This window comes from Ceratotherium simum, chromosome 33, assembly GCF_057802395.1.
Source record: "Ceratotherium simum simum isolate JZ-2026a chromosome 33, ASM5780239v1, whole genome shotgun sequence".
Lineage (NCBI taxonomy): Eukaryota > Metazoa > Chordata > Mammalia > Perissodactyla > Rhinocerotidae > Ceratotherium > Ceratotherium simum.
Genome location: NC_141932.1, coordinates 1,067,786 through 1,093,316, shown reverse-complemented (window position 1 = coordinate 1,093,316; position 25,531 = coordinate 1,067,786). Strand labels below are relative to the sequence as shown.

General features: G+C 45.3%; 2 pseudogenes across 1 annotated transcript; both read left to right on the top strand.

Moving 5' to 3' along the window:
* Nucleotides 1–1,061: 1,061 nt before the first annotated feature.
* Nucleotides 1,062–25,419, top strand: LOC147912681 (zinc finger protein 211-like; annotated as a pseudogene). Its single transcript, XR_015549627.1, has 4 exons — nt 1,062–1,094; nt 1,846–1,887; nt 4,645–4,770; nt 19,391–25,419. The product of XR_015549627.1 is annotated as a zinc finger protein 211-like (transcript).
* LOC147912680 (uncharacterized) lies at nt 20,293–25,419 on the top strand (annotated as a pseudogene).
* Nucleotides 25,420–25,531: the final 112 nt, after the last annotated feature.

Here is a 25,531-nt window from a genome sequence, read left to right as displayed (position 1 = left end):
TTCTCTAAGACCTGTGTTCCCTGAATTGCAATTCTAAATAAAAGCCTCTTTTTCTTTAAAATTTCATTTTGCCTCCTAAAGCTGCTCTTTTCAGTTAACAGATACCTAAAAGGAATTGACTATATCCGACAATATGGAGTAAGAAATATTATACGGATGAAAGTGTTCCTCAGTGGGTGGGACACAATCATTAACTGTACAGGCAAGAGAGAGGGTTTGTGTGATCACATGCGGACATCCTGGTTGTCCACCTAATTTGGGGTGGCCCACCATCCCTCTTCTTTCTTCCCAGTCAAGGACCCCTATGGGGCTTTCTATTGTTCCTAGCCATTCATACTGAAACTCACAAAAGTGACTAACGCTTCAGACTACAAGCATTTCAAGAGCAGTAGCATCAAGTTTCCAGCTATGAGTGGATTCATTTTATGTCAAACTGACTCTATGAATGATATGGCCATTCAGATCAGTAGATTTGGGAACATCTAAAGTAACAGTTTTATGCTGTGAGAACAGGCTGAGCTTCAGGGAGTCTGAAATTACCTCTTTTCTCCGCTTTTAACAGGGAGCAAAGCCCCTCCCTCTGGTGGGGGCACCATTTTCCACCTATCCCTCAGGTTTCCGCGTGGCCAATTGCTCTGGTTGGTCAAGGCGGAGAACACCCCTTCCTGTCGCCTCTAGGACTCTTGGAACTACGCTACCCGGAAGAGCCTCGGCAGAGAGACAGCGGAGATGAACCAATAAGGGGTCAGGATAAGGGGCTTCCGTTCGTGCGCATCGCGTCGGGGCGGGGCTTCCGGCCTCCTTCTCTAGATGGTCTTTTGATTTCTCTGGGGGTCGGCTCACGAAGTCAAAGCCGTGGGGCTGTTCCGGAGCGGGACAGTCGGCGTTGCGATGACTGAACCGAGAAGGCGCGAGAGGAGGCGCTGTCCCCGCGGCGCAGGGCGGGTCTGAGGCTCGGCGACGCCGCCCGCGGGACCCGCGCCAGGGCCGGGACAGGGACCGCCGTGCCCGGGTCCCCTCCTCTCCCGCCGCTCCCGGCCCCGCTCCGCCCCCAGAGTCCGATGGCGGCGGCCGCGCGGAGGGAGCCGGCTCAGGTCAGTGCTCGTGCTCCGCGCCCTCCCCGCCCTCAGCCCAGCCCAGCCCTAGAGCCCCGAGTGCGGGCGCCGCTCACGGGCCTGCAGCCCAGGCCCCGGTGTCCGGGACGGGGAGGCGCTCGTGGGGCCTGTTTCTGAGAGCCGGGGTGACGGGTGTGGGAGAGGGTCCCAGGGGAGGGCCCGCGGGGGAGAGGCGTGGAGGGCGATTGAGCCGGGAGGAATCGGGAACCTGGTGTCCGTGTTCTGTGTGGAGTGAACCAAATGTGAGGAGGAGTGTCGCCTGGACTGGAGGTCCAGGGGCTGCTCCTTCAATCCGAGGGCCCTGGGAGCCGTGGAGGGTTGTGAACAGAAGAGGGACACAGTGTGCGTTAGGATTTAAAAAGTTTTCCGAAAGTTGCTCAGAGAGAGAATAGAGTGGAATGGGGGATGAGGACACTGAGGCACAGAGATTTGAGTCCTTGTCCAAGGTCACAGGGCTGGTAGGAGGCAGCTCTGAGGAGTGATGCCCCGAGGTTAATGGGTGAGCCCGAGGTCACCTGGTTTCAGGGCTTGGCGGGGACACGGACAAGGGCTGTGCCTCTGGAACCCCGCCCTGGTTGCCTGCATCTTCCCACAACTTCTGGAAGAAAAAGCACTTGTGGAACCTACACAGGGAAGGAGAGGGTGTTTCAGCCCCTTACTGGTGGTGACACCACCCGTATAGTGTCTGGGATTTTGGTGTCTTGAGATTCTTCCCTTGCTCTTTTCTCAGCTCTTGGATGTGGGAACCCTGAAGTACACCAAGCACTGGGAGGTGAGTGCAGGCCAAGGGTTACTGGAGATGTTCTCATTTCTGGGAACTAATGTAAAGGTGTGGAAGGTTTTCCCAGGGACTGGTAACAGCATGTGCAAATGCTTGAAATTGTGACTGTGTTGGGAACAGAGAACAGCAGATCTGCATTGTTTTTGTTAAGAACAAAGAGCAGGAAGTCAGGAATCAGTCCTGTAACGTGACTGCCTCACAAGTTGGGCATCTGTTAGGGAGGTAATAGGAGGTTTGGATAAGAGGAAGTAGTTGGTCTTACCCAGGTTTAATAGGTTCCATCTGGCTGCATAGTGCAAACTAGACTATAGGGTTAAGGGAGGAAGCAGGGAGCCCAGGAGGAGGCAACTGCTATAATCCAGATGAGTGTTGATGGACCAGAGTGGTGGCGGTGGAGGTGGGAGAAAAGGTTGGAGTCTAGGTCCAATTTTTTTTTTTCTCTTTGAGGAAGATTAGCCATGAGCTAACAGCTGTTGCTAATCCTCCTCTTTTTGTTTTTTGCTAAGGAAGATTGGCCCTGGGCTAACATCCGTGCTCGTTTTCCTCTACTTCATGTGGGATGCTGGCACAGCATGGCTTGATAAGCGGTGCGTCCGCGCCCAGGATCCAAACGTGCGAACCCCGGGCCACTGAAGCAGAGCGCGTGAACTTAACTGCTGCGCCATGGAGCCGGCCTCTAGGTCCAATTTTTTAAGAAGGACCAAGTAGGGGCCAGCTCTATGGCACAGCGGTTAAGTGCACGCGCTCTGCTGCTGACGGCCAGGTTCGGACCCCGGGCGCGCACCGACGCACTGCTTGTTGCCGTGCTGTAGCGGCGTCCCACATAAAGTGGAGGAAGATGGGCACGGATGTTAGCTCAGGGCCAGTCTTCCTCAGCAAAAAGAGGAGGATTAGCATGGATGTTAGCACAGGGCTGATCTTCCTCACACACACACACACAAAAAAAGAAGGGCCAAGTAGACTTGTAGATGTTGTAGGTAAGGGAGACAAAGGAAGGAGTCAGGGATGACCCCAGGGTTTTTTGTGCTAGCTGCTAGGGGATGGAAGCTCTGTGAACTGGGATGGGGAAGTAATCAGTAGGTTTATTTTCCTTGGGTATTTCAGAGTTCTGTTTTGTTCTTTTTTTTTTTTTTTTTTTTTTTTATGAGGAAGATCAGCCCGGAGCTAACATCCGTGCTAATCCTCCTGTTTTTTGTGCTGAGGAAGACCGGCTTTGAGCTAACATTCTCCTTTTTTTTCCCCAAAGCCCCAGTAGATAGTTGTATGTCATAGTTGCACATCCTTCTAGTTGCTGTATGTGGGACGCCGCCTCAGCATGGCCAGAGAAGCGGTGCATCGGTGCGCGCCTGGGATCCGAACCCGGGCCGCCAGTAGCGGAGCACACACACTTAACCGCTAAGCCACGGGGCTGGCCCTTTGGTCTGGTTAAGAGTGAGATGTTTCAGAGAACAGTGAGCGGAGGCATCACGTGGGCAGCTGGACACAGGTCTGGAAATCTGGGGAAGGGATTCGGGATGGAGACATCCAAAAGTGGTGGCTGTTGTGTGGACCAGGGTGGAGCTGTGGTTCTCCTTTAAGAGAGAAAAGCAGGTTTTGGTGGCAATGCTTTTAGCGGGTCAGACAAACTAGGGTGTATAGCCAAGGAATGTTTCTCTTCCTTGGCACCTAATTGGGGTTGCTGGCCCTCAAACACAGGTGAAGGAGAGAAGTGATAGTGGGAACAGTGTGGGAGAGAGGTTGATCTGGCAGATGGCCAAGCCTTCTCTGGGAGGAGTGGACTTGAGATGGCTATGGAGTTAGAGAAATAATTGAGAGAAGATGATACTGAGTGCAGGGCTTCTCCTAATTCACTACTGTATGGATTCGCCAGCATTGTGTGGTGAGCTTTGTTGGGGTCTGGGGTGTTTCAGTCTTGCTGGTGGATAAGTTGTGGGGCAGATGTAGTCATTTGTGAGTCTCTGTGCCTGGCATGGAGACCAGTGGGACTGGTCTTTAAATGAAAGTTGAGTGGAGGGTGGAAGGTTGTAGTTTCTGAGGGCAGCGCAGAAGTGGAAGAGGGTCATGGGGATCTGCTATTCACATGTGGTTCTTGTGGCTAATGAAGCAAAGGTCAGAGGCACGTGGGAAGGCCTTCAAAGCAGCATTCAGGGCTTTCCCTGACTGGAATCGATCAGAGGACTGTGATGGTACTGGATTGTATTTGAGTTTGTCAAGCACCCTCTGGATGCCATGTGGGAAGTATATGTCTGAATCCAGAGAGATGCCTCTGGTCTGGGGCAGGGAGGTGGCAGAGCTATGGGGGTGCAGTGGTGGGATCTGAAGATGTGAAAGAGGTGGAGTTCAAAGAATGATGTGCGCATCAAGAGGAAGTGTGAGCTGAAGGCCCCTGGGCCCTGGTGTTCGGGACTGAATGATAAAGCAGGAGCCCGCGTTTGGATGTGTCTTAGAGGCACCATCTGGGAGACCCTAGGGAACTTGCTTGGCAGGAAAGGGATGGGGCCCTGCAGGCCAGGCCCAGAAGTTAGATGGCATTTATCTGTCCCCCTGCCTGTTGTTGCTGAGGGCTGAACACAGTCATGAATGGGACCCTGAGTAGAGATCAGGCTTCAGTTGCACCAGGGCCTGGTGTCTTCTCTGAAGTGGGGAGCTCTGGGGGAGGATGAGCATGGGGAAGGTGTGAGAGGATTTTGATTGTGAGTTCTCAGAGAGAGAGAATGATCATGGTTTCATTTGTGTTAGTCATGACAGGGTGGTGTGACCTTTGAGGACATAGCTGTGTACTTCTCCTGAGAGGAATGGGCCTCCTGGATGAGACTCAGAGACACCTGTACCACGATGTGATGCTGGAGAATCTTGCCTTCCTATCCTCACTGGGTAAGGCCTCTCCTTCCCCAGTGACCTGGAGTAGGCTCTGCATTTACCCCTACTCCTTTTCCCCAGGAGGTGCTGTGTCCTTCTCACAGGTGAACTGTGGGCAATACATCCTTGTCTATCTTTCTGGGTTGTTGCTGTGTTGCTAGGGCTGGGGTGTGTGCACTGCCCTCTTGTCTCCTCTGCAGTCCCAATACCCTCTGTACTGAACCCTCACAGGGAAGGATTCCAGGTCAGTAGTCTTGCAGTGAAGCTAGTGGATTCCACCTTGCTTGCCCTCTCCTTGCTGGGTGAATGTGTCCAGATCCCTGCAATTTCTTTGACCCTTGATTTGATCCCTTCCTTTAGCTGACATTTTCTTGTGGCTGCCTGTGACAGAAATTGCTGGTATTGTCATGATCACTACTTACCAGTACCGTGGGTTTTCTTTTTCTTTTTTTTTTTTTTTAACAATTCTATTTATTTATTTTTTCCCCCAAAGCCCCAGTAGATAGTTGTATGTCATAGTTGCACATCCTTGTAGTTGCTGTATGTGGGACGCAGCCTCAGCATGGCTGGAGAAGCAGTGCTTCGGTGTGTGCCCGGGATCCGAACCCGGGCCGCCAGTAGCAGAGGTGCGTGCACTTAACCGCTAAGCCACCGGGCTGGCCCCCATGGGTTCTTTTCTTGCTTTTTTTTTTGTGTGAGAAAGATCAGCCCTGTGCTAACATCTGCCAATCCTCTTTTTTTGCTGAGGAAGACTGGCCCTGGGCTAACATCCGTGCCTATCTTCCTCCACTTTATACGGGATGCCGCCACAGCATGGCTTGCCAAGTGGTGCGTCGGTGCACGCCCAGGATCTGAACCGGCGAACCCTGGGCCACCGCAGTGGAGCGCATGCACTTAATGGCTTGCGCCCCCAGGCCAGCCATGGGCTCTTTTTGAAGACCTTCTTGTTTGGTTCGTTTCTGTGTGTGTGTGTGTGTGTGTGTGTGTGTGTGAGAGAGAGAGAGAGACAGAGGAAGATCAGCCCTGTGTTAACATCTGCCAATCTTTCTCTCTCTCTTTTTTTTTTTTTTTGTGCTGAGGAAGACTGGCCCTGGTCTAACATCTGTGCCCTTCTTCCTCCACTTTATATAGAATGCCGCCACAGCATGGCTTGCCAAGCATTGCATCGCTGCATGCACGGGATTCAAACCGGCGAACCCCGGGCTGCCGCAGCAGAGCACGCACACTTAACCGCTTGCGCCACCAGGACGGCCCCTTGTTTGGTTCATTTTGTAGTGTAGATTTCTTCTTCTTGCTGCCCACTCCCCCCGCCTGTCTTTATGGAGATATGATTGACAAATAAAATTATATGTATTTAAAGCGTATAACATGATGATTTGATATATGTATACATTATGAAATAATTACCACAGTGAAGTTAATTAACACTCTCATCAACTAACGTAATTACCTTTTTTGGTTGGTGAAAAGACTTAATATTTACTGTCTTAGCAAATTGTAAATGTACAATACATTGGGGCTGGCCCAGTGCCCTAGTGGTTAAGTTCAGATTGCTCTGCTTCAGCGGCCCAGGTCTGTTCCAGGGCAGGGACCTACACCACTCGTCAGTGGCCATGCTGTGGCTGCCACCCACATGCAAAATAGAGGAAGATTGGCAACAGATGTTAGCTCAGGGCAACTCTTCCTCAGTAAAAAAAAACCCAAATGTACAATAGAGTATTATTAACTGTAGTCACTATGCTGTACATTAGATCCTCAGAACTTACTCATCTTATAAGTGAAAGTGTGTACCCTTTTACCAACTTCTCCTCATTTTCCCAACCCCCAGCTTCTGGCATTCTGCTTTCTGTTTCTATGAGTTTGATTTTTTTTTTAGGTGTACAGGTAAGTAATACCATGCAGTATTTGTCTTTCTCTTTGTGGCTTATTTTACTTAGCATAATGTTCTCCAGGTTCATCCATGTTGCTGCAAGTGGCGGTTTTTCCTTCTTTTTTGTGGTTGAATAGTCCAGTGTGTGTGTGTACCTCATTTTCTTCATCAGTGTATGTATTGCTGGATGCTTAATGATGTTTCCCTATCTGGGCTGTTGTGAATAATGCTACAATGAATACACACATGCAGATATTTCTTGGGAGATACTGATTTTGTTTCATTGAGATATACAAGCAGAAGTGGGCATGGCGCATCATATGGAAGTTCTATTTTTAATTTTTTGAGGAACCTCCATAATATTTTCCATAATGACTGCACTGATTTCCATTCCCAGCAGCAGTTTTCAGGGGTTCCCTTTCTCCACATCCTTGGCAACATGTGTTACCTCTTGTCTTTTTGATTGTAGCCATTCTGACAGGTGTGAGGTGACAGCTCCTTGTTTTGATTGGCGTTTCCCTGATGATTGGTGTTTGTGAGCACTAGTGGCCATTTGTATATCTTCTTCACTCTGTTGTTTGTTGTTTTTTCTTCTGGTGAGAAATTTTTTTTTTTTTGGTCAGGAAGATCAGCCCTGAGCTAACATCTGCCAATCCTCCTCTTTTTACTGAGGAAGACTGGCTCTGGGCTACCATCCGTGCCCATCTTCCTCCACTTTATATGGGATGCCGCTACAGCATGGCTCGACAAGCAGTGCATCCGTGCGTGCCTGGGATCCGAACCCCGGGCCACCACAGCGGAGGCGCACCTAACCACTACGTCACCGGGCTGGCCCCTGTTTAGAAATTTTTTAAATTTGATATAGTGACACTTGTTTAATTTTGCTTTTGTTGCCTATCCTTTGGTGTCATTTAAAAAATATTATTGCCAAGGGGCCGACCCCGTGGCGTAGTGGTTAGGTGCGCACACTCCGCTGCTGGCGGCCTGGGTTCGGGTCCCGGGCGCACACCGATGCACCGCTTGTCAGGCCATGCTGTGGTGGCCTCCTGTGTAAAGTGGAGGAAGATGGGCATGGATGTTAGCCCAGGGCCGGTCTTCCTCAGCAAAAAGGAAGAGGATTGGCATGGATGTTAGCTCAGGGCTGATTTTTCTCACACACAAAAAAATATATATATTATTGCCAAGAACAATGTCAGCGAGCCTTTTCCCTGTGCTTTCTTCTAGGAGTTTTATGGTTTCAGGTCTTACATTTAAGTCTTTAGTCAATTTTGAGTTCATTTTCATGAGTGCTAGAAGATAGGGATCCTGTTTCGTTTTTTTGCATGTGGCTGTCCAGTTTTCCCAGTAGTATTTATTGAAAAGACTATCCTTTCCCCATTGTGTGTTCTTGGTGCTCTTGTCAAAGATTAGTTGACTGTATGTGTGTGGGTTTACTTCTGGGCTCTGTCTTCTGTTCCACTGATCTGTTTTTATGCCAGTATTGTGCTGTTTTGATTACTGTATCCTGTAAGATAGTTTGAAATCAGGAATGTGATGCCTCCAGCCTTGAACTTCTTTCTCAAGATTGCTTTGGCTATTCAGGCTCTTTGTGGTTTCATGCAGATTCAAGGTAATTTTTTTGTATTTCCGTGAGAAATACCATTGGAATTTTAATAGGAATTGCATAGAAACTGTAGATTGCTTTGGATATTATGGCCATGAATTTCTTGGTTTCCTAGCGCATGTTAAAGTTATGTTAACACTATATTGTAATCTCTTAAGTGTGCAATAGTATTATGTCTAATAAAACAATGTACATACCTTAATTAAAAAAATACTTTAGGGGCCGGCCCCATGGCGTAGCAGTTAAGTGCGTGTGCTCCACTGCTGGCGGCCCGGGTTGGATCCTGGGCACACACCAACGCATCACTTGTCAGGCCATGCTGTGGCGGCATGCCATGTAAAGTAGAGGAAGATGGGCATGCATGTTAGCCCAGGGCCAGTCTTCCTGAGCAAAAAGAGGAGGATTGTCAGATGTTAGCTCAGGGCTAGTCTTCCTCAAAAAAAAAAAGTTTTAGCATGAGATTGCAGCAATTCAGTTGCATTTTCAGCTCCCCTTCTTTTTTTTTGGTTCACTGGAATAGCACTTTCCCCCCCACCCCAAAGCCCCAGTAGATAGTTGTATGTCATAGTTGCACAGCCTTCTAGTTTCTGTATGTGGGACGCGGCCTCATTGTGACTGGAGAAGCGGTGCATCGGTGCCCGCCTGGGATCCGAACCCGGGCCGCCAGCAGTGGAGCGCACACACTTAACCGCTAAGCCACGGGGCCAGCCCGAGGAGTAGCACTTTTAATTTCCTTCAAGAACTTTTCCTTTGCATTCACAACTTGGCAAATTGTTGGCTCAGGAGGCCTAGCTTTCAACCTATCTCAGCTTTCAACATACCTTCCTCACTAAGCTTAATCATTTCTTTTTTTTTTTTTTTTGTGAGGAAGATCAGCCCTGAGCTAACATCCATGCCAATCCTCCTCTTTTTGCTGAGGAAGAATGGCCCTGGGCTAACATCTGTGCCCATCTTCCTCCACTGTATATGGGACACCACCACAGCATGGCTTGACAAGCAGTGCATCGGCGCGCGCCCGGAATCTGAACCCGGGCCGCCACAGCAGAGCACGCGCACTTATCCGCTGTGCCACTGGGCTGGCCCCCTAAGCTTAATCATTTCTAACTTTTGATTTTAAAATAAGAGATGTGTGACTCTTCTCTTGAGCACTTGAGAGGCCATTGTAGGGTTGTTAATTGGCCTAATTTCAATATTGTTGTGTTTCGAGGAATAGAGAGGCCCGAGGAGAGGGAGAGAGATGGGGGAGCGGCTGATTGGTGGAGCACACACAACATTTATCAATGAAATTTGCTGTCTTATATGGGCACAGTTCGTAGCACCCCAAAACGATTACAATAGTAACATCAAAGATCACTGTCACAGATCACCATAAGAAATATAATAGTAATGAGAAAGTTTGAAATATTTTGAGAATTACCAAAATGTGACACAAAGACACAAAGTGAGCAAATGCTGTTGGCAAAATGGTGCTGACATACTTGCTGGATGCAGGTTTGCCACAAACCTTCAATTTGTAAAAAAAAAAAACAGCATCTGAGAAGCACAATAAAGGGAAGTGTAAGAAAATGAGGTTTGTCTGTACCATTGTAGTTGGAAAAGATACTTGATATTATTTCAGTCTTCTTCAATTTGTTAAGACTGGTTTTATGACCTATAACATAATATCTATCCTAGGGAATGTTCTGTTTGCGCTTGAGGAGAATGTGTACTGTGCTGCAGTTGGATGAATGTTCTGTATATGTCTGTTAGGTCCATTTGATCTAAAGTATAGGTCAAGTCCAGAGTTTCCTTATTGATTTTCTATCTGGATGATTTACCTTTTGTTGAAAGGAGAATATTGAAGTTCTCTATTATTGTTGTGTTGCTGGCTATTTCTGCTTTTAGATTGGCTAATATTTGCTTCATGTATTTAGGTGCTCCGATGTTGAGTTTGTGTACACTTACAATTCTTACATCCTCTTGATGAATTGATTCCTGTATCATTATGTCATGACCTTGTTTGTCTGCTGTGGCAGTTTTTGACCTAACGTCTGTTTTCTCTGCTATAAGTATAGCTACCTCTGCTGCCGTTTCATTTTCCATTTACATGGAGTATCTCTTTTCTGCCCTTCACTTGCAGCCTATGTGTGTCCTTAATGGTGAAGTGAGTCTCTTGTCGGCAGCATATAGTCGGGTCTTATGCATATATATTTTTTTTTTGGTGGGGAATCTTGGCCCTGAGCTAACATCTGTTGCGAATCTTCCTCTTGTCCTTGAGGAAGATTAGCCCTAAGCTAACATCTTTGCCCATCTTCTGCTATTTTGTATGTGGGATGCTGCCACAGCGTGGCTTGACGAGTGGTGGGTAGGTCTGCGCCTGGGATCTGAACCTGTGAACCCCAGGCTGCCAAAGCGGAGCATGTGAACTTAACCACTATGCCACTGGGCCATCCTTGGGTCTTATATTTTTATCCATTCACCCACTCTGTCTTTGAATTGGAGAATTTTGTAAGGACTTAGTATTGCCTTCTTGTTACTTGTTTTCTGGCTGTTTTGTATTTTTTTGTTGCTGTCTTGCTCTCTTGCTGTCTCCCTTGGTGGTTGGGTGGTTTTCCCTGGTGGTAAGCTCTGATACCTTTCTCTTTCTCTTTTGTCTGCCTAATATAGGTTTTTGCTTTGTGGTAACCACAAGGCTTACAGAAAATATCTTATATTTAGAACATTCTGTTTGAAGCTGATAACAACTTCACTTTGATGGTATACACAATACCACCCTTTTACTACCTACCTATTTTATTTTTTGATGTCCTTATTTACATCTCTTTATCTTGTGTAATCATTAACAAATTATTGTGGCTATGGTTATTTTTAATACTTTTTTTTTTAACATTTTTATTTATTTATTTATTGTGTGTGTGTGTGTGTGAGGAAGATCGGCCCTGTGCTAACATCTGCCAATCCTCCTCTTTTTTTTTTACTGAGGAAAATGGGCCCTGGGCTAACATCCGTGCCCATCTTCCTCCACTTTATATGGGACGCCGCCACAGCATGGCTTGCCAAGCGGTGCATCGGTGCGCACCTGGGATCCGAACTGGCGAACCCCAGGCCGCCACAGTGGATCACGCACTTAACCACTTGCGCCACCGGGCTGGCCCCTATCTTTAATACTTTTGTCTTTTAATGTTTATCCTAGAGTCAGGTGATTGATGCACTGCCGCATTACAATATTGGTGTATTCTGAATTTGACTATGTGCTTACCTTTACTAGTATGCTTTATTTCAGCTTGAAGAACTCCCTTTGGCCTGTCTTGTAAGGAAGGTGTCAGGGTAATGAACTTCCTTGCCTTTTCTTTGTCTGGGAAGGTCTTTATTTCTCCATTTCTGAAGGACAACTTTGTCAAGTAAAATAGTCTTGCTTGGCATTTTTTTCTTTCCATAGAGTCACGCATCACTAAATGTTGGGGATATGTTCTGAGAACTGCATTGTTAGGCTATTGCTTTGTCCTGTGAACATCATAGAGTGTACTTACTCAAACCTAGATGGTATAGCCTACTACACACCAAGGCTCTATGGTATAGCCTATTGCTCCTAGGCTACAAATCTGTACAGCGTGTTACTGTGCTGTACTGTAGGCACTTGTGACACACTGGTAAGTATTTGTGTCTAAACATAACTAAATATAGAAAACCTACAGTAAAAACACAGTATAGTAGATAAAAAATTGTACACCTCTATCGGGCACTTATCATAAATGGAGCTTGCAGGACTGGAAGTTGCACTGGGTGAGTCAGTGGGTGAATATGAAGGCCTAGGACATTACTGTATACTACTGTAGATGTTACAAACAGTGTACAGTTAGGCTACACTAAGTTTAAAAATTTTTCTTTCTTCAGTGAAAATTAACCTTAGCTTACTGTTACTTTTTTAATTTCTAAACTTTTTCTGTTTTTCACTTTTGACTCTTGTGTAATAACACTTAGCTTAAAACACAAACATGTAGAGCTGTACAAAAATATTTTGTTTCTGTATATCCTTGTTCTATAAGCTTTTTTCTATTTTTCAAATTTTTTCTTTTTTTTTACTTTTTATAATTTTTTGTTAAAAACTGAAACATATACACATTAGCTTAGGCCTACACAGAGTCAGGATCATCAATATCACTGTCTTCCACCTCCACATCTTGTACCACGGGAAGGTCTTCAGGGGCAATAAAACACACATGGAGCTGTCATCTGCTATGATAACAATTCCTTCTTCTGGAATACCTCCTGAAGGACCTGTCTGAGGCTCTTCTTGAGGAGCTGTCACTCTTTTTAGAACTATATCCATGGTGGTTTGCTAGGTTCTGTTTCTTTTTTTGTCATAAATTTGCTTAGAAGTAGATAAATCACTGTGCACATTTCTCTCTATTAATGAAAACCTTTCATCATTGTCCATATTTTCAAACTTTTTAAGGAGCTCGTTGAGATCTGCAAACGTTTCTGCTAAACCCTTTACCGTGAATTTGCTTGGGGCGTTTTCTTCTTTTTCTCATCCTGCAGTTTCCTTTTCTCTTGGCTCTTCTTCAGCTATGTGTTCCTGTTCACATTCTAACACCAGTTCATTAGTCAATTCCACAGGAACCACCTCTAGGAACTCCTCAATGTCATTCTCATCCACACCCACGTTAAAGTTGTTTGTGGTGTCATCCACAGCCTTGTTGATTATTGTAACCGCTTCATCCTTGGGAGATCCTTTGAAATCATGGACAAATCTCTTCAGTGTCTTCTAGATACCGTTCATACACTCCTAGGTGACATCATACCAAAGCCCAAGCGAGGCTCTTGATGCAGTCATAGATGTTGTAATCCTTCCAGAATTGCCTCAGTGTCTTCCTCAGTTGCAGCAGTGGCCTGGGCTAAGGGTCCTCCTCGGGTAGTAGGCCTTAAAAGAAGCTGTAACTCCCTGATACATTGGTTGGATCAAAGATGTGGTGTTTGGAGGGAGAAACACTGCTTTGACGTTGGGTTAAAGATCAGTAAAAGGAGAGTGTCCAGGATCATCATCCACAATAAGCAAAATCTTGAGAATTATGTCATTCTCCAAACAGTACTTCTCCGTTTCGCTGGCATAACCACTCAGGAGGGCATCTTGGAAGAGGAGCTGGGTCAGCCGTGACTTCTTATTGCTCCTGTCATACGCTGGCAGCGTGTGCTTATTGATAGGCTTGAAGGCCCTGGGGTTCTCACTGTACAGAGAGTTTCATTTGAAGCCTGCAACATTGCCCCCACGCATGACTGTTATCCTGTCCTTAGAAGTCTTGAGACCTGGCATTGAGTTGGCTTTCTTATGGGTTAAATTCCTTTCAGGCATCCATTTCCAGAATAGGGAGCTTTCATCCATATTGAATATTTGCTCTGGCAAGTAATTTTCCTCCACAATCAGCTCATCTAGAGTTTCCAAAAATTATTCAGCTGCCTTCATATCAGCACTCACAGACTCACCACTGACTTTCACATTATGTAGTGAATAACGATTCTGGAATCATTTAAACCACCCAGAGGGAGTAAAGTCAATATCATAGTCGAGTCCAGCCTTTTCTTTCAACAACACAGAAAACTTATTTCTTTGTCTGTGATCGTCATGCTGCTTAGAGAGATATGCTTCTATGTCTGACCTTCAACAATCCAGGTCATTAGAAGTTTCTCCATGTCTCATATAGGCCCTTTTCAAATCTTTGTTAGTCTCATTGCCTTCAAAGAAGCAGATCCTTTAACAGCTTCCATCACTTTGCTCTTGTTCTTTAAGATCGTAGCCGTGGTGGAGTGGGACATGTCTGACTGGTGAGCAATAAAACCATCACTGATTTTCTACCATTGTAGTCCTTATTAATCACTTCTAATTTGGTTTCCAGTCATTTGACATGGCCTCTTACTGGCAGCATTAGCAGTAAATTTTATATGCTTAGGGACCATGATGAACAAATCGACGTGAGATTAAATCAAGCACAAGAGAAAAGGATGCAATTAAGAGACTTGGTAAACATGAGATTTATGAGGCCTCTGTTTACAAAACATGGCATACTGTTTTACAGTAAACGTGTTTTTTCTTGTAAATAGAAAGAGTATGCTCTAAAATGATGATAAAAAGTACAGTATAATAGAGCCAGCCCTGATGGCCTAGCAGTTAAAGTTGAATGTGCTCTGCTTCGGCTGCCTGGGTTCGGTTCCTGGGTGCAGAACCACACCACTCATCTGTCAGTAGCCATGTTGTGGTGGCAGCTCACATAGAAGAACCAGAAGAACTGACAACTACACACAACCTTGTGCTGCAGCTTTGGGGGAGAAAAAGGAAGAAAAAAGGAGGAAGATTGGCAACAGAAGTTAGCTTAGGGCGAATATTCCCCTGCAAAGAGAAATACATGTATACAGCATAGTACAGTCATGTGCCCCATAACGATGTTTCAGTCAATGATGGACCGTATATACGTCAGGGGTCCTGTAAGGTTAATACCATATAGCCTCTCACAACGTATCTCCTTCTTCAAGCAAAGCATAACTGTAAATACATGAACCAGAAACATAGTTGTTTATTCTCATTATCAAGTATTTTATACTGTACATAATTATATGTGCTATACTTTTATACAACTGGCAGCTCAATAGGTTTGTTTATACCCCTATTACCCGAAACATGTGAGTAATGCATCGCAATACATGTGACGGTTACAATGTCACTAGGCAGTAGGAATTTTTCAGTTCCTGTATGAATCTTATATGTGACCACCATCCTATATGTGGTCTGTCATTTACTGAAACATCATTATGTGGCACATGACTGTAATTTGAATCTATCTTCCCACTCTCTCCTGGCTTGCAAGTTTTCTGCTGAGATGTCCACTGATATCCTTGTGGGATTCCCTTGTGTAAGATAAGTTTGTTTTCTCTAGCTGTTTTCAAAATGATCTCTTTGTAAATGCTTATCAGCATGTCCATTATAATTTGTCTCTGTGAAGTTCTCTTTGGATTGTATCTGTACGGCACTTATGAAGATCACGTACCTGGATATCCACTTTTCTCCCTAGATTTGGGAAGTTTTCACCGTTACTTCCTTTTTTTTTTTTTAAAGGAGAGGATGGGATATCGTTCCCTGCTTTGTTTTTTTTTTTTCTTTTTTTTTTTGGTGAGCAAGATTGGCCTGAGCTAAGAGCTGTTGCCAGTCTTCCTCTTTTTGCTTGAGGTAGATTGTGCCTGAGCTAACATCTGTACCAGTCTTCCTGTATTTTGCCAATGGGACGCCGCCACAGCTTGATGAGCGCTGTGTAGGTCTGTGCCTGGGATCTGAACCCACGAACCTGGGCCACTCCAAAGTGGTGTACGCAAACTTAACCACTATGCCACTGGGCCAGCCCCTCACCATTACTTCTTTAAATAAACTTTTTGCCCCTTATTGCTCTTTTCCTCTAGGGCTCCCATAATGTGAATAATGTTTTGCTTCATGTTCCTTAATCCATGTAGGCTTTCGTCACTGTTTTTCTTTTTGTTTTTTGTCCGCTCACTGGATAATTTAAAGACTTGCCTTCCAGTTACAGATTCTTTTTTCTGCTTGATCAAGTTGGCTGATGATGCTGTCTATTGCATTTTTCATTTCATTCATTGTATTCTTTAGCACCAGAATTTTTGTATGATTCCTTTTTTAAGTGATAGAATGTCAACATATTATTATTATTCATGTAAGCATTTAATTCCAAAGAAATGAAGGTCAATTACAAACAGAATTTTTGCAGTACATGAAATTTCCACTTTAGAGTATGGTTTTATATCACAGTAGTGCAAATGCATTTGTCTACAGGTATTCCCACACAACTCCTTTGGAATGATTTCCATCATACCCAAGGACCTGGACTCTAAACAAACAAAATTTCATAAGACTCACTTTTAGATAAATGGGATAAGAAATAAAGTCATCAGATGATTGGGACTTTTAATTTCCAACAGACACTTTCTTGAAATGTTTCTTCTGATACAAGGGTTATAAGTTGGAACCCTCAAAAAAGAAGGGTAGAACATGAGTAAAAGAAAAGAAACGTTTGCCCCTTAAGCCTGTAGTCCCCATCCTTTGACCAAAGCAAAGCAGAGCATCTTTTCTGCAAAATAAGTGGGTCTCCAATATTTCCATCTAGTTGAGCATTCAGAGAAAGACACCTAAGACATATAGTTCATATATGTGCCATCTTGCCCTGTTTGCTTTAGTTATGGCTGAAGTGTTGCATACCCGTACAAGTCCAAAGGTGGAAGAACACATACTAGTCTGGTAACTGATAAGAGCTGACTGTAAAGCACAAGCTGGTTGAGCTAGTGCAGCCCTGTGGCAAGTTTTCTCACACAGAGAACGAGTAGAACCATCCTGCTCAAAAGACCGGTGTAATAAGGACAGTCAACTTAGAAACATTCTTCTCTCCCGCATATTACCTGCCACCCAGTTTCTTAAAAGGTAGATAGTATTAAGAGGATTTAGGTGTGTGTGTGTGTGTGTGTGTGTGTGTGTAATGATCTAGTACTGCTCCATTTCTTCTTTTGATATGTCTTCCTGGCTGCCCCTGGTTATCAAATTAGGATTAGGAATCCCGTCAATGATGGATAGGCTATTTCCAGCCGTTCACTAATCAATTCACTTGTCAGTGCTTCATATCTGAGCACCTTCTTGGAGAGTCAGCATACCAGGAACTGCAGTAGCATCAGTTGAAGGTGTGGGGTGACTCTTCTGCTCCGTTGCTGCTCTATGTCCATGACCTCAGCGGGTGCAGGACCCATGAGTGAGGGCAGATGAAGCTGCACCTTCCACCTGCAGCTGATAGGCGAGCCTCCTGCTTGCTCCACTCAGCCTGGCCTGGCAGCCAGTGACTGCACGCTCAGCCTGTTGATGTTTTGTTCCTCTTTATGGTTTGCATGTTTTTGTTGAACAACTTGTCTTGTTTTATTGTTTACCTTATTTTGTTGAATTGTCTGTTTTCCTGTGACTCACTGTGCTTGGTTAAATCAAGGATTTTGAATTCTTTGGCTGTTTGTAGAACTCCATTTCTTTGAGGTTGTTTCTGATAATATATTGTGTTCCTTAGACGGTGGCATGTTTCCTTGATTGTTTTGTATTTCTAGTTGCCTTGTGTTGATGTCTGCTCATCTTCTGGCGTGGTCACTTCTTCCAGACTTTGTGGTACATTTTAAGTGGGGAAAGGCCTTCACCTGCAGGTGGATGCAAGGGTGCCAGCTTGGTGGGGTATGGTGGTTCCAGCTCTGGGGAAGGCCCAGCAGTGTAGTCTCCATGCAGTTCCATGACCTGAGAACAGTGTCCATGGAGATAACAGGAGTCCCCATTACACAAGGCTGCGGATGTCCACAGCAGTGGAGAAGGCTGCTGGGGACCTCGTGATCTTGTTTTCTCCCATGGAGGACGTAATGGCCAAGGAGATCCCTCTTGGTTCCGAGTCCGCCTCTCAGGTACTGTGTTGCTGGTGGCAACACTGATGTCTGATGCACGGGCACCTGTGGAGCAACTACAAAACGAGGGTCTGATGTGTTGGCACTTCAGAAATTTCAGTGGTTCTGGATCTGGGACTTTGGACAGACATCAGTAGTCTTCGCTTTGGTTTGTGAAATGCAGCTACACACCGAGCAACTATGGAGGCTGTGTCCATGGAAACACGGTGGCTCTGGAAAGCTGGATAGTCTGTAGCAAGGGTGTCTCCCGTGCTTGAGACGCAGGTGTATGTGATGCAGCTGTGGAGTCAGGGTCTGGAATGTGGGCACACATGGAGCAGGCACAGCTCTGGGGTCCAGGACATGCAGAGGTTTGGGGATGGGTGGCAGCCCTCGTCCCGGAGCGGCACAACAGCAACTGCTTCTGAGGGGGTTGCAGTAGCTTCATAAGGGGCGTCAACCATGATGATGGCTGTTGGTTAACTCATTGGCGAAAGGCACCAGTATCCTCTGTGGAGCAGGCAGCTGGGGTCTTCTGCTGAGCAGGCCACTGGGGACTGCAATGGCACCTGCCCTGTGGCTGATGGAGAGAGCCCCTGCCCTTCTTATTTCCTAGCCATTCAGGTGTCTCTGCTAAGACAGTCTCTGCAGCGATCCTTACTGTGCACTTATTCTCTTCTTATGCTCTGCTGTGTTGTAGCTGGTTCTTCATTGGACTCTGGAGCCCTCCAAGGCTGATTTCACTCATGGACAGCTGTTTTTTTATGTGTTGGTGGTGACAGGTGGTGTCTCCTATCCCACCATCCTGCTGTGATCTCACCTGAATCTCTTTTCTGTGGCTTGTTGTGGGCTGAGTTGCTCTGGGAGTGCAGGCCATTCATCTCTCCTGTCATTCCCCTAACACTTGTATCCTCCATGTCCCATGTAGTTGCCCAGCTAAGGCTTAGAGGGAAGAGTTCTTTGTGTGTCACAGGATGGGCATGACTCCAGCCATGGCAGGGTGGGCTCAGAGCGGGCCTGGTCCTAGTGAGTGGCAGCTGGAGAGGGTGTCACATCAGGCTCGTGTTCAGATCATAGCAGGAGCCTGTCCTGTTCAACCAGAGTTTTGGTGCCATTGCCAGTGGCCACATCCCATTTCTACCTTTCCTTCCCCAAGTTGCCAACTTGTCAGTTGTACTGCTCGTCATTCCCTGTGTGATTTCCACCCAGGGATAATTTCCATTAGATAATTTCCAAATTAGATAATCTCTGATTACCTCTCTGGACTCCATGCCTGACCCATTTCTCTCTCTGCACTCCTTCTGCAGTGCTCTCCACCATGGCCCTCACATGTTGTGCCCTGAGGTGTAAACATATCCTTAGATTCACCTTGATCAGCAGCTAATCTGTTGTGATTGGATTTTCACGGGCTTGGATGCACCCTTCTGCTGAGCCTCACATCAGCAGCAGAAAAGGTCCTGCAGGCAGCTGTGGGCAGAGAACAAGGTGTAGACCCTGTCTCTCTTCCATGTGTCATACCTTATTTTTGTATCTTTCCCTTGCTGAGGTCTCCACCATTCTTCAAAATAGGGGCCCTGTAATATACAGAAGCTTCAACTGGATTCCAACTCCATTGTCTTGAAAAGCATCCCATCGATTTTTTGTTAGATGGAACAGATGCACATTTGTGAGGCGTTGCCCTCTCCCTATAGTCAATGTGTACTTCACCAGGGTTTCTTTGTGTTCAGGTTGTTGCTGTGGAGCAGAGGATGTGGAGGCTCCCTTTGAACAGAGCATTTCTGTAGGAGTCTCACAGACCAGGATATCTCCACTTTCCCAGAAGACTCACCCCTACGAGATGTGTGGTCTGGTGTTGAAAGACATTTTGCACTTGGCTGAGCGCAAGGGAACACAACACAGCCAGAAACTGTTAAGGTGTGAGTCCTGTATCAAACTGTTTTATTTCAGTGCAACTTTTGAACACCAGCAGGAGCAGCACATGGAGGAGAAAGCCTTCAGAAGCAGTGTGGACACGGACTCGTTTGTGACGAGCTGCAGGTTCTGTGTGTCAGAGAAGCCCTTTCCCTGGGTGAAGGTTTGGAAGGACTTCCTGGCCAGCTTTGGACATCTCCAGCAACAGGCCACTCACACCAGGGAGAAGCCCCAACAAATCACCCATTGCAAAGCAGCTTTGCAAAGCAGAAAATGTCATTACACCTGGGGAGAATGGCAGATAGCCTTCAGCCCCAAATACACACTTGTTCAGGACCAGGGTGTCCACCCTGGAAGACAGTGGTTTACATACCATCGATTTGGGAAAACAGGTACAAATCCTCATCTGTTGTACACCAGAGTGCCCATGCTGGAGAATGGCTTCATGTTTGTGTGGTGAATGTCGCGGATTCTTTACGGGAAGCTTAACCTTCAGTCAACATCAAAAAATTCATACTTGGACAAGGGAGTGCGTGTGAAACAAATGTGGCAAATCCCTAAGCCACAAATCTGTGCCCATCATGCCTGGAAGTCAAACTGGAGAAAATTGTTTTGTATGCAGTGAATGTATGAAATCTTTTAGCCCTCGCTCAATTCTCATTCACTCTTGGAGAGTTCAAACTGAAGGAATGTCTTAAAAGTGTAGTGACTATGCTAAATTTATACCTCTAGCTCTGCCCTCAGTTATCATTTGAGAGCTCACACAGGAGAAAGACTTTTCTGACTGCATTGAATGTGGGAAATCCTTTACTGAAAACTCCCGACTCATTATACACAGGAGAGTTCACACTGGAGAAAGACCCTATAAGTTCAACAAATGTGGCAAAGCATTTTCCCAAAGTTCTTCGCTCCTTCGATGTGAGAGAGTTCACACTGGAGAAAAGCCTTATGAGTGCAATGAATGTGGGAAATCATTTCGCCAGATCTCTATGCTCCTTCAACATTGGAGAATCCACCTGGCGAAAGGCCTTATGAATGCAGTCAGGTTGGGAAATCTTTAGCCATAGGTCCAATCTCATTCAACATCAGAGAGTTCACACTGGAGAAGGAACTTTTGAGTGCAGTGAATGTGGGAAATCTTTTAACTGAAGCTCTGTACTCTGTCGACATCAGAGCCTTCACACTGGATCACAGCCTTATGAGTGCAGTGAATGTGGAATATCCTTTGCTTAACACTCCACCTTCATTAGAAACAGGAGAGTTCACACTGGAGAAAAACCTTATGAGTGTGGGGAATGTGAGAAAGCATTTATTCAGAAGACCTACCTCATTATACACCAAGGAGTTCACACCAGAGAAAGGCCATATGAATGCAACAAATGTGGGAAATCATTTAGCCACAGCTCTGTGCTCCATCGACGTCAGACTTCACACTGGATCAACGCCTTAAGAGTGCAGTCAGTGTGGAAAATCCTCTGCTGATAACTCCAACTTTATTAAACACAAGAGAGTTCACACTGGAAAACGGTCTTATGACAGCGGCAAATGTCGAAAAGCATTTAGCGAAAGTTCTGTACTGTCGACATCAGAGGGTTCACACTGGATAAAGGCTTAATAAGTGAAGCAAATGTGGAAAATTCTTTAGCTAAAGCTCTATGTTCCTTCAACATCAATAGTTCACACTGCATCAAGGCCTTATGAGTACACTGAGTGTGGGAGATGCTTTGCTAAAATCTTCAGTCTTATGAAACACAGGAGCATTCACACTGCAGAAAGTTGTTATGGTGTAGCAAATGTGGACAATCTCTTACCTACAACTCTAGTTTCCCAAAACACAAAAATGTTCACACTGGATAATGGCCTTATGAGTGTGAAACCCTTTAGTCAGAATTAGCCTCATTACACACTGGAGAGTTCACACTGGGGAAAGGTCTTACAAGTGCAGTGAATATGAAAAAGACTTCAGCCTTTTCTCATTGGATACCACAGAGTTCACGTCAGAAAAACAACAGATGTGCAGGGAGTGTCTCATTTCTTGTTCAGTTTAACAACATTGGGGAGATCCCTTGTGAGGGTGCCATCTGCCTATATTGAACTTCATATCCCTTATAAACCATGTAAATTCCACGAATATGGGAGCTGCATTATACTTTTTAATTTGACCAGAGCCCTCCCTTACCAGACATATGTCACTGCCAGTTCTGTAGCAAAAGCGATTTCACCTCTTATAGTTTCACAGGTGGTCACAGTGTGCGTTATTGACCCACTCCCAGGTGTCCAGGGAAGGAAACCTTGATAATCTGTCATTTGTGGGAAGGATTTGTATGAAGGCTGAGCACTCATTCCTTTCCATTTACTTTCTCTGATGAGCTACGTCACTGACCTGACCAGTTTTTGGCCCAGAGGACTCTGCTGGTGACTTGAAAACGTGAGCTGCCTTTTCATAGATGTTGTTGGTGTCACGTGACTCCTGTGATGAAATTTCCTGCCCTTCAAGTCTCCAGCCCAGGAGCAGCCTGCCTCCCGTTGCTCTGCTTTATGAAAATGAAAGCCTTATTGTTTAAGCCACGTTTAATCTGGGGGTTCTATTCACTGTGTGTGGTGGTTTGAAAACAGCCGGGTTCTGCTAACAGGAAGGGGTGAACAGCTTTGATTGGGATCCCAATCTTTGTGTGTCTCAGCAGGGACAGTATGATGGCAGGATATGCCTCTGTCTGCAGTTTTGCCTATGTTTGCATGGCTTCCCAAGACCTCCAAGAAAAGAGTGCGGGGATTTGTGGACCTATTTGTAGCCTGGATGCCATGGTATTTGTGGTTCAGAGGTCAGTCTGTGGAGAGGCAGTGGTGATAACCTTCGGTGCTTCTGAGAGCAACATGAAATTGCTCTCTTGTTCACAGAGGATGTTGCATTGTGCTCAGCGCTGCTGAGGGAAGTCTGTTCCCAGGTCCTGCAGCAGAGCCATGTGCCCTGATGTTCAGGATTCCACAGAGTGGCATCACGGGGTATGGACAGGGGAATCATACTTGTTATAGAAACACTAGATTTAAAGGGAGGGGAAGGGACTGCCCCAAACTAGTTGGGATGTGCCACTTTTAAAGGGGCATGCAGAAGATTCCAGTCACTATGGCTGTGAAGGATGAGCAGGCTCAAAAATTCTCACGGCCTGCAGAACTGTGCATCTTGTGTAGCTGAGGTCATTGTGAGGGGAAAACATGTAAATGTTTTGTGAATTCATGTAGCCTGTCTGGGCTGTTCACCTGAAGGCTATTGCTGTGCAGGAACATGAGGCTACAGAGGCCAGCTCTGTGGCCTTTGTGCCCCAGCCTGCATTCCTCTTGAATCTGACGGAAACTGCCTTGTAGCTCTTCAGTATTTGCTACCACTGAGGCAGGGCATCCCTCCAGGGCATGAGGAAAGAGGTAGTGGAGTTAATACAGGTTTATCAGACTGACATTCCAAAATTAAAGGAAATCCAGATTTTTTTTAACCATATTTTTAGAGCTCTAATAAGATGTAAATAACTTGCAGTGAGCTGCGTATATTGAAACTGTACAGTCTGGTAAGTTTTGACACTCATGTAAATGTGTAAAACCACTATTATGGTGGTGATGGATGAAGCTCTCCATCATCCTCTTATTTACCTAGGGCTCTGTCATGTCTCTCTCTCCTCTTTCTGCCCTCCAGGTAACCATTGATTTACTTTCCTTTACAGAAGATTAGTTTGCATTTTCTAGAATTTAATAAGATTCTTCTCATAAAACGTTTCTTCTTTTTTTCCCCGAGTAGCCTCGTGTGGCTTCTTCATTTTGAGGTTCATCAGTGGTGCTCATGTGAGTAGTTCATTCTTTTTATATTGCTGGGGAGTATGATGTTCTGTGGAAGTACCACTATTTGATTATTCTTTTGTCTGTGTATGCGTATTTGAGTTGTTTCCAGTTTTTGACTGTTGCAGATAAAACTGGTAAGATATTTGAAAAGAGTTCTTCATATCCATATGATTCATAGATCTTATGTTAATTTCTTGGGGTGCAGTGCCTGAGTCCCAGGGTAGGTGAGTAGATACCTTTTTAAGAAATGCCAAACTGTGACCTAACGTGGTTGTCCCCTTTTGTCTTCCTGCCAGCAGTGAATGAGACTTCCATTTCTTCCATTTCCTTGCCAACAGTGGGTATGGTGGGTTTTATAAAATTTTGAGCCCTTTAATCAAGGTGTAACCATGTAAAACATTGTGGTTTTAGTTGCATTTCCCTGTTTCCTGATGTTGAACGTATTTTCACTTGTTTATTTGTCACTATTATGTCTTCTTTTGTAAACATCTTTTCATATCTTTTGCTTGTTTTTTATTTTCTTATTTTTTTAAAATTTTATTTATTTATTTATTTTTGGTGAGGAAGATTAGCCGTGAGCTAACATCTATTGCCAATCCTCTCCTTTTTGCTGAAGAAGATTGGCCCTGGGCTAACATCCGTGCCCATCTTCCTCTACTTTATATTGGGGACGCCTGCCACAGCATGGCTTGATAAGCAGTGCGTATGTCCGTGCCCAGGATCTGAACTCACGAACCCCAGGCCACTGAAGTGGAGCACACGAACTTAACCACTACGCCACCAGGCTGGCCCCTTTTGCTTCTTTTTTATTTTTTTATTTTATTTTATTTTATTTATTTATTTTTTGTGTGTGAGGAAGATCAGCCCTGAGCTAACATCCATGCCAATCTTCCTCTTTTTGCTGAGGAAGACTGGCCCTGAGCTAACATGTGTGTCAATCATCCTCCATTTTATGTGGGACGCCGCCACAGCATGGCCTGACAAGCGGTGTGTCGGTGCGGCCCGGGATCCGAACCCAGGCCACCAGCAGCAGAGCGTGCGCACTTAACCGCTACGCCATGGGGCTGGCCCCTATTTTTTTATTTTTATTTTTTTCGTGAGGAAAAATGTGGCTTCATAAGAGCTAAGATCCGTTGGCAAGCTTCCTCTTTTTTTGCTTGAGGAAGATTAGCCCTGAGCTAACATCTGTACCAATCTTCCTCTATTTTGTATGTGGGGTGCCTCCACAGCATGGCTGATGAGTGGAGTAAGTCCGTGCTGGGGATCCGCACCCATGGACCCAGGCTGCCAAAGCAGAGCATGCAGAATTAACCACTTGGGCACTGGGCCAGCCCCTGCTTGTTTTTTAAATGACTTTTGACTGTTTGCCTTTTCTCCAACAAAGAGGAAGGTAGTGAAACAACAAAGACTGACTTGGAACTTCATTCATTCTTCAGTGATGTGACTTCTTTCCTGTAAGGAATGACTGGTTTTGAATTTGGAAATATTTCCTGAGTGTTTCTGGTGCTGTACACAATGCAGTGACCACACACGGTATACATTGTAAAGGCTCATCTGCATGATGAACAGATTCTCCATCACCTTCTTAGGTCTAGATATTCAACAATACCGTGTATCAAGCCATGATTTGTAGTGTTTTCCAATTTCCCTCATGTAAACACTCCCACCATGGCCAATTTAAAACTGCCCACATGATGTCATTGCACGTGGAGTTGGGAAGAGTTGCCAGTGGTAGACCGTGATCTTCTATTGCTGACATACTGGTACAGTAGCTGCCAGTAACCTCAAGAACATAGAAGGTGATAAGACGTAGTGAAATGGTTAGAAAGTGAGAAGTCTTTGTTTGCTTTTTAAAAATGTTAATGGCAGTATAATTCATTATATTAAACTGCACATACATAAAATGTTCATTTTGATGTTTGACGCATAAGCTTTTACCTTGACACTAAAAGTTTCCTCCTACCTTTTTCAATGCCTCCTTAGCAACATATAAAAATACAGATGCAATGACATTGTATATTTTGTTGTGACTATTTTCAATATATACAAAAATGGGAAAGAGTCTTTTGTGTGTGTGTGTGTGAGGAAGATGAGCCCTGAGCTAACATCTGATGCCAATGCTCCTCTTT